The sequence below is a fragment of the Psammomys obesus genome, unplaced genomic scaffold (assembly GCF_907164565.1).
Source record: "Psammomys obesus unplaced genomic scaffold, mPsaObe1.curated_primary_1811, whole genome shotgun sequence".
Lineage (NCBI taxonomy): Eukaryota > Metazoa > Chordata > Mammalia > Rodentia > Muridae > Psammomys > Psammomys obesus.
In genome coordinates, this window is record NW_026585504.1 from 34,581,459 (window position 1) to 34,588,021 (window position 6,563).

The window sequence follows — 6,563 nt, forward strand, 5'->3', positions numbered from 1 at the left end:
TTCATAAATGAAACATTATTAAAGCTTAAATCATACATTGATCCCAATACCTTAATAGTGGGAGACTTCAACACCCCACTCTCATCAAGGAACAGATCAACTAGACAGACACCAAATAGAAAAATAAAAGCACTCACAGAATCCCTAAATCAAATGGACCTAATAGACGTCTACAGAGCTTTTCACCCAAGTAGTTTTCCAAAGTAAGGAGTACCATCCCTTTCAAATTACAGCAGTTCATAGATGTGGCACATATAGGAGTAGGCCAACTCAAAGCCCTGGATCTGGACCTGGCTCGTAGCTGAATTGTTCAGCTTGCCAACTCTCCCTCACCCACACCATCAGGTCAAGCTCTTCAGCATTGCTTCAACTATCTCACACAATGGTGCAGCTGGCAAGGGCATGGTCAGCTCTCCTGCTCTCACACTTTCTGGGAAGCTCACCCATGCCCCACCACCAGCTCGACTTTGCTGCAGAGGCAAGGTGCAGGGCCTGCTTTTCCAATTGCTTCAACAGGTGAGGAGTAGGGACAGCTCACATAGTCTTATGACCTTGGGTTCAAGCTCTTCAGAATGTTGAAGGCAAGGTGCTTCAGCCAGTGAGATGTGATGACAATTTTTTAAAGAGACACCATCAATGAGGGGCAGGGTAAATTCTGCATAGCCCTTGAACATTTATTTTGTCCCTGGGAACAGCCCAGACTAGGGGCATCCATGTAGTATTTAGTGGTAATAAGGGCCACAGATATCAACACAGACCCCTGCTGCTGCATGAGAACAGACCCAGACATAGCCCTTAGCAACAGCATGGGTTGAAATTTCATCATGGCCTCAGGTGGCAGGTCAGGCTACTCACAGAACACTATTTCTCTCCACCCTTATGTCTCCCTTCCACCGCTCCTCATAGTGCACAAACTATTCCATTTCTTTTTTTCTTTTGTCTGTCCATCACATATTTGCACATTGTAGTGGTTCTCACTGTGGTGGTCAAGCCATGTGACTTTTTTTTTTCTTAAAAAAGGTTTGACATATTCTTGGATGAATATATAAGGTGAATACTACATGATAGATATGTTGATGTGTTCTTTTAATTTTTTAGTCAAATTTATAACATTAATAGATTTTTTCTTCTCTCATGCATTACATCCCTACCTCAGTCTTTCTTTCTTCCTCTCCTCCCAGTCCCTTCCCCAACTGCCTTATCTCCCAGATCCATTCCTTCCCCATTTTTCATTAGAAAAGAGCTAACCTCCCAGGAGTATCAACTGAACAGGGTATATCAAGTTACAACCCGAATAGGCACAAACCCCAATATTAAGACTAGAGGAGGCAACCCAGTAGGAGGAAAAGGATCCCAAGAAGAAACAAAAGACACCCCTTCTCTTGCTGTTAGAATTTCCACCAAACACCAAGCTATACAACAACAAAATATATACAGAGGACCTAGTTCAGACCCATACAGAGTCTGTAATTGTGGCTTCAGTTTCTGTAAGTCCCTGCTTAGCCGATTCTGTGGTTCATGTTCTCCAGGTGTCTCTGATCTCTCTGGTCCTACAATCTTTCTACCTCTTCTCTGCCGGGTTCTCCTAATATGGTATGTACTAACTTTTAAGTGAATATTTGCTGTTAAGTAAATGACAATTATGTTGTAATGCACAACATAGACAGGCTACTTAACAAGGAGGGCTCAAAGGAGAAAGCATGGATCTTCAATGGATTTTGTGGTGGAGCGGGGGTCATTGTGGATGAGAATGAGAGAGATCAGTTGAGGGTAGAAGTTATAGAAGGAGAAAGAACTGGGAAAGATGACTGGAATTTGAACATTGGAGAATAAAGCGAAAACCTAGTGCAGTAGAATCTAGTGCTGGAATTTATAAGGGTGCCTTTAGTAAAGACTAATAGATGTTTAATATGGTGAAATTTATTCAAGGCTATTGCAAAATTATCTACTGATGAAAGACTACAAAGGCATATTTGATTTTGATATTTTAATACCAAGCACTATTATTTCTTTCTTTACTTTTGAGAACTTCATACATATATAATAAAGCATTTTCACATCTATGCCCAGTTCCCTCTCAAACTCCCCCATATCCTTGTATCATACCCTATCCCAAATACAAGTTTTTTTATGTCTGTCTGTATGTATGTCTGTAAGTTCACTTGATTTGTGTGATATCTACAAGATTATCAAATTAATCACACCTTCAAATTTGTATGGATATAAACATATCCAATAATAAACGATTAAACAAATACAGTCATGAATGAGGTGCCATCTTCCCATTGCCCATTCACCTCGATGGGATAAAAGCAGACAATTAGGTAGTACTAGCATTTTCTCTATATAATTTGTTCACCTGATGTGTGTGTGTGTGGGGGGGTTGCCATGCCATCATGTTCTTACCAAATGTTTTGCCCTATCATGGTGTTCTTATCATTTGCCAAGAGGAACAGGCAAGGACTCATGGAATAAAACTTTGAATCCATGGAACAAAATGCATAACTCTTTTGTTAATTGTTCTGTTAAAGATTTGGCAAAATAACAATAATTCTAAATAAATCACCTGGCAAATGTTTTAAGGAACAACACATTAACCACTATCATAAGTATTGTAGAAATGCCTCTATGAGAAAAAGTCTTATGAAGAAAATATGCTTCAAACTGTGTAATAGTACAAGAGAAAAGAATATAACCCATGGAAGTTGCCAAGATCTTCTGGAACAATTTTTCTTAGAAAGACGTGATGAATTACTTAAATATATACACTATGCACAACAGTGCACACAATAAATTTAGTATGAGATAAAGTCTGAAATTGTGATTTAATGTACTTTCTGATTTCTTAAGAACAATAAAAATTATGACATCCAATGTCATAGATTTATTTACCATAAAGGTACCATGCCTGAAAGACTTTGAAAATAACTTAATTCACACTGACATCAAGAAACAGAGGCAGTAGCCACAAATTAGACTTGCCACCACAACTACTTAAGAATAAATTCTAGTCTCTCCTTGCAGTGGCGGCCTGGGGGCAGAGTACTTATGCAGCTGCGGCAGCAAGTCATAGCTGAACAAGCTTTTAGAAAGTTTTCTTCCGCTCTTTGACCAAGTATTGTTTGAAAAGAGTGCTGGTGAAACCAGAACCAAAGGCAGCATTATGTTTCCAGAAAATTCTCAAGGAAAAGTATTGCAAGCAACAGCAGTGGCTGTGGAATCAGGTGTGAAAGCAAAGGATGGAGAGATTCAACAGGTTAGTGTGAAGGTTGGAGACAAAGTTCTTCTCCCAGAGTATGGAGACACCAAAGTATTTCTAGACGACAAGGTTTATTTCTTATTTAGAGATTGTGAAATTCTTGGAAACTATTTGGACTGAAATCACTGTTGAAATGGTGTCACATGAAGCTGCCCATTCCACCGATGTTCTGAACTATTTCATCATGTAATTTCATTGCCTCCATTTTATAATAAACTGATGATGCCTAAAGAAATGACATGCATTCTCTGGAGTATAATTTCATTGTATTGTTAAACATTTCCAAATAAAATAATGTAAATGAAAAAAAGAAGAAATTCTATACAACATATAGGATAAAATCATTTTCTGAGAACACTATAAGCATTTTATAGAAACAGCATAACAATTGAAATCTCTTTCTCACAAAGAAAATGTTCTATAGTTCAGAAATATAGACATATTTTCTCTTTTAGTTACTTATACTGAAGGTCATTTATGTGATTTGTTACATAGTCAAAATATCTTTATTTACTATGATTATAACCCAAGTATGTACCTACACACACACACACACACACACACACACACACACACACACCCAAAAAAAAACTTATTTATAAAATACTGGCAATTCTTTTTGGCATAATTGAGTTTCTATTTTTAATTTCTTTTTAAAATTATTTTTATTAATTACAGTTTATTCACTTTGTATCTCCCATGTACTTCCCTTCCTCCTCCCCTCCCAATCCAACCCTCCCTTTCTCCACCTGTGTTCCTCTCCCAGTCTACAGAAAAGGGAGGTCCTCCTCCCCTTCCCTCTGATCTTACTCTATCAGGTCTCATCAGAAGTGGCTGCGTTGTCTTCTTCTGTGTCCTGGTAAGGCTGCTACCCACTCAGGGAGAGATAATCAGAGAGCAAGCCGATCAGTCCCTGTCCCAATTACTATGGAGGCCACTTGGGTACTGAACTGCCATAGGCTACATCTGTGCAGGGGTTCCAGGAAATTTCCATGAGTGGTAATTGGCTGGAGTATCAGTTTCAGAAAAGACCCATGTGTCCAGACTTTTAGTATCTGTTGCTGTCCTTGTGGAGCTCCTGTCCTCTCCAGGTCTTACCATCTCCCACTTTTTTCATAAGATTTCCTGCACTCTGCCCAAAGTTTGGCTGTGAGTCTCAACATCTGCCTTCATACCCCGCTGGGTAGAGTCTTTCAGAGGCCCTCTTTGGTAGGCTCCTGCCTGTGCCGTTTTCTCCCTCCTCAGATGTCCATTCTCTTTGCCTTTCTGAATGGGGATTGAGTATCTTAGCCAGAGTCCCCATTCCTAATATATAAAATAATAATTATACTTGGTCTAATTATTTTATAATTTTATATATGAATGCATGATGTTTTCATTAAAGTCACTCCCATTCCTAATTGTTTCTTGGTAAAATCACACCTCAACATCTACCTTCCTCTCCCATGCCAAATTCATGTCTATTTTATAGTTTCATTTATTACTGTTACTATTATTATTTATTATTATTTACTATTATTATTACTATATCCTACTAATTATAGCTTGGGTTTCCCATAGGTATAGGGCTACCCACTGCCTACTTACCAGTGCCTATATTATTAAAGAAAACTGAATTTCTTCCCAAAAAGTCAATTGCCAATAACTCATGAGCTACAGCGGGGAGTTCTTCCGTCTCTCTCCCTCAAGTATTTGAACTGACTTGATCATTTGCCAGTCATGTGCAGGTAGCAACAACTGCCATGAATGCGTGAGTACAGCAGTCCTGTAATGTCCAAAAGGCAATGTCTTAATCTTACCCTCCTCAACCTCTGGGTCTATACATTTTCTGTTCCTTTTTCTAGAGTGAGCCTTCAAGGGAGGAAGTATTATATTGATGAACTAAAGTAACAACTAACATGGCAAGATATGTTCACATGTGCAATGGTGGCCCAAGAACTATTGAGGTAACTAACTGTGGTAGGATTAGATTGAAGGCCCAATCCACAGATGGGCACACATGCATGATATAGGAAATATGGCTAAGAACCCATCGTTGGGTGTTTATAGGCCCTAAGTGTGAATCCACTAATATTAATATTCTATATTGACAGTTTCTACCTGCCCTCTAAATTAATATTTCTATATCCATAGGTTAACTGCAGCTCTCTGACATCTTTAGAGAAATTTCTGTGTGCCATTCGCAACTAGTAAAGTGTAGAGGTTACATGTCTGTGGAGTACTTACCTACAGATGGAATGTCTACATCACCCATCATTCTTACATAGTTTTTCTTCTTTTTCATTTAAATCTACTCACTATATGACATTAAATAATAAAAATTAAATATATGTGTATATATATATATATATATATATATATAGATCATTGTATTCAAAAGTGAGAGAAAAAAATCAAATGGAAGTTTCCTAAAATCTTTAAAAGCTGATAGACTACCCTCACATCTGGTGGAAGACAGTTTGCAGTCCTAATAGCTAATAAAAATTTACATGAAAAAGTTTGCATAAAAATCTTTATTTTGAATTCCTTTTAGTGTTTCAGTTAATTTAATTTCAGTTATTTTTTTTTTCTAACATATGCCCAGGACTTGTATAGCTGAATCTTGAGGTAGCACTATTTCTAATTTTCTGAGAAAGTGCCAGAGTCATTTCCAAAGTACAGGTTACATTCCCACCAGCAATGGAGGAAGGATCTCCTTTCTACACAACCTCTCCAGCATGAGTTGTTCCTTGAGGTTTGGAGCCAACATTTTTTATTCTACCCTCTTCAACAAGGACATCTGCTCAATTATGTTCATAGCAGATTTATTTGTAATAGTCAGAATCTAGATGTTCCTCAGCTGAGGAATGGATACAGAAATTGTGGTGCATTTACACAATGGACTACTACTCAGCAATTAAAAACAAGGAAATCATATAATTTGCAAGCAAATGGATGGAAATGGAAAAGATCATCCTGAGTGAGGTAACCCAGAAGCAGAAAGACACATATGGTGTATCCTAACTTATAAGTGGATATTAGTCATATAATATTGAATAAACTGAAATCTATAGTCCTAAAGAAGATAAACAATAAGGAGAACCCTAGGGAAGAGACTTAAACCTCATTCAGAAGGGCAAACAAGATATACATAAGAAGTGGGAGAAGAGAGAGAACAGGACAGGTGCTTACCGCAGAGGGCCTCTGAAAGACTCTACCCTACCCAGCAGGGTATCAAAGCAGATACTGAGACTCATAGCCAAACTTTGCGCAATGTACCAGGTATCTTATGAAAGAAGAGGGAGATGAAAGACTTGGAAGGGGC

The 6,563-nt window shown here is 38.0% G+C and overlaps 1 pseudogene; it reads left to right on the forward strand.

The window, feature by feature from the left end:
- The first annotated feature begins 3,048 nt into the window (after nucleotides 1-3,048).
- Nucleotides 3,049-3,379, forward strand: LOC129673187 (10 kDa heat shock protein, mitochondrial-like; annotated as a pseudogene).
- The last annotated feature ends 3,184 nt before the right edge of the window (nucleotides 3,380-6,563 follow it).